This window comes from Cyprinodon variegatus, unplaced genomic scaffold, assembly GCF_000732505.1.
Source record: "Cyprinodon variegatus isolate N-32 unplaced genomic scaffold, C_variegatus-1.0 Scaffold155, whole genome shotgun sequence".
NCBI classification, from domain to species: domain Eukaryota; kingdom Metazoa; phylum Chordata; class Actinopteri; order Cyprinodontiformes; family Cyprinodontidae; genus Cyprinodon; species Cyprinodon variegatus.
In genome coordinates, this window is record NW_015150608.1 from 570,272 (window position 1) to 573,443 (window position 3,172).

Genomic DNA, 3,172 nt, shown 5'->3' on the forward strand with positions numbered 1-3,172 from the left:
ACCAAAGCTTTTCTGCATTCCCTTACTGTTCTCCTACAATCCAACACTCTTCCTGCTATCAAATTACAACAGAATGACACTGAAGTAAGAAGTAAGGATACCAGAGTGGCAATGATGAAGGATTTTCTTGTGCAGGTGAAATGACAGTTGTCGGGGAGTTTCTAAAGTTTCCTGGGCATAACAACTGCTTCCTGAATTGCAAAGCAAGTAGATTCTTGGAAGTTTTCTGGCAGCTGTCCCTCTGTACGCAGCCTTTGCCTGTGCCTCTATTTGTCACTGTTTTATCTTCAGACAGCTGCCTTTTCTCACCCACCCTCCCATCTGTCAGGTCTCCCAGTAAAACTTCATCACCTCCCTCATCTACTCTCACTTTGTCTCCTTACTGCTTGTTAAGGCTCCAACACTGAGGGCCCTGCATGGAAATGTCTGGCCAACTGACATCAGTACCCACGCGTCCCAAGCGTCTTGAGGATTAGACCTCATTTACATAAATCTGCATAACCTCGTTAAGGCAGAGGAAGACACTTTACACACTGTAGCCTTGAGACACTTCAGAGCGAAACAGCCCATTAAGGATTGCCATGATTATGGGATTATCACTCTTAACGACTGTTGTGGACTGAACTGCTGTGTGCTCTCAGAGCTGCACCCCTTTGCTTGTCTTAGTCCTGGTCCTTCAGATTGCCTTTACGCTGGATTTTCTTCTTAGTTGTTTTAATTTTTTTTTTCCTGACACCATTAGGTTACATTCCGCAGACCAGGAATTGGTAGAGCATAAAACAAGCTTTGTTTTATTTGTTTGATACTGTGTAATGTTTTTATTTTTGGCTAAATATGATGCTATTTATTCTAATATCAGGAAGTCCACAAACGGTAGTTAAAATCCTTCAGCTGATCCAAAATGCTGCAGCCAGAGTCCTGATGAAAATGAAATCAAGGTTTTTTTGATAAAGCTTATAGCTAGAAACAGAGTGATGTTTGTCTAGTGGCTGAATTTGTAGAGAAGTAGGATGAGGTAGAGTGAACACCTCGATCCAGCAGGGAGAATTCAGTCTGCACAGATTTTTCTACGTGGTTTTACCTATCTCATACCGTATCCAAAAATGTTGGCTTATCCTGAGCTATTTTCTATATTTACAGTATGCTGCTATATGATTAGGCTGCTGGAGGACATAGGGACCACCTTTCTTCTTCTTCATTCACCCATCTATTCACCCATTGTGCTGTATTTGTTAGTTCCACCAATTAAGTTATGGTCTTTCTGCGTTTTTTGTCAAAGTAGATTGTTGATAAACTATGGTGCTGCCATCAGTATCTTGCTTGGCCTGTTGTATTTTTTCAGTGTAGTCCTGTTTCTCTTACTGTAACTAACTGTATGTGCCCTCTTTCCCCCTCTGACATGCTAGCTGGCTCAGAGTGCATCTGCCTTGCTCTGTCTTTCCCGGACAGGGCTACCTGTCGAGCTAGTTAACAGTAACCATTTTTATCTCTGCTTTTTCTTCTTTGTCTGCTTGTACCCCTGTCTTCCTTGGCAGTTCACTGAGCCTGGTTCAGCTGGAGGTTTCTTCCTGTTAAAATTGAGTTTTTCTTTTCCACTATCACTGCATGCATGCTCTTGACAAGGGTTGCTGAAAAGTCAAGGACAAAGTGCAAATGAAAATCGCCATTGCAAGATCCTCTAAGAGGTGCAAGTCAATGAATCGATGCAATCAACTGGTTTTCCTTGATAGAAATGTTTAATCAATCTGACTGTAATCTTTCTGAAAGTCCCTTGAGATTGCGTGTTGTGAAATGGCGCTAGATCATACCGTAAAAGGTCACTTGAATATGACGCTGCACCCATGCAATTCTCCTTAGAGATGTCGCTGCTGCTACTGCTTCAATACCCGTAATGTAAAGCTTAGCTCCCCTTCTCCTCCGTCTCCTTCTCCGCATCCTCTTCTGTATCATCCGACTACCTATACAGCATTATATCCATCCATCCCTACACACTGACTTCTGAAACATCTTAGTATTGTTCTTCCGTGCATGCGGGTCACAGATCTGCCATAACATTGGAATTGAGCATTAAGAGCTGCAGTGAGAGGGTAGCCATGGAGTGCCTTGTAAATCAAAACCTTGTTCACTACTTTAGATTTAAGTCTACATCATAAAAAGAAACTTATTTGGGTAAGTTTCAAATCTGTTTTGTCGGCTAATAAGAACTTTTAGCTTAGTTAGCTCTGTTGTTTAATTGTAGCTCAGACTGACCTAAAGTTTCCTGAATAATCGTTTAATTTGTCTCACATTGAGCAAATATTTAGATCAGAAGTTATGCAGTGTTGCTTTCACAGGTTTTAATGGCACAAAATACAATTCAATAAAAAAAAGTAATTAATTTTAAAAGGAATTTAAATAGAATAGAACTTCTGATTTCTCAGGTGGTATCTATGGTTTAAAAAACAGTTTAAATGTCAGATTTAAAAGGAGAAGGAAATGAAATGTGACACTCATATTGTTTATCTCTGCACACTTTCATCTTCCTGAAAGAGCAGACTTCATCTTCATTTAAGGAAAACAAAGAAACACACACCTCTTTGCGACATTAGAAGCTGACTGTAATTCTAATGGTAAAAATAAACAGCCACTGTAAGCCGAGCTGAGTTCTCCTCCTCTTTGTTTTGCCGAAGCCTCGGCTCTCCAGGGGGCGTGCTGCGTGTCTCCCGTTCTGAGCAGCTGACACAGAAAACAACCTGCCAGCAGGTATTTTTGTCAGCGCTCCTCTGTGAAGTCACGGCAGCTGAGTTTCATAATTTATATAAAGTTTTCCAAAAAACGTGACAATCTGTGCAGAGAAACAAATGCTGGACGGGTGAAAGAAATGACAGGATCCATGTTTTTTTTTTCCTGCTGTCAGCAGTCTGATAGTGATGACATCAGCATTTCTTCCTATTTTTTTTCTTTAGAGCAGTGTCCAGCCGGGTTCTCTAATAGGATGAAATAATAAGTATATCTCAGAATAGCATTGTGTTGAGCTGCTTTTCATTGTGCAGGAATACCATAGATTATCTAAAGCAGAGCAAACCTAAGGGGAAAGACATTTAGGACGGACACCCACAGAATAATGTTATAAACCCCTGTCACACCTTGGTGATTTAGACAGTGTATGCATCACGTACGGAAAATCTGGCAA

General features: G+C 40.8%; 1 protein-coding gene across 1 annotated transcript in view; it reads left to right on the forward strand.

The window, feature by feature from the left end:
• Positions 1–3,172, forward strand: part of kcnh2 (potassium channel, voltage gated eag related subfamily H, member 2) — a 368,885-nt gene that overhangs the window by 25,404 nt on the left and 340,309 nt on the right. The window lies entirely within an intron of this gene.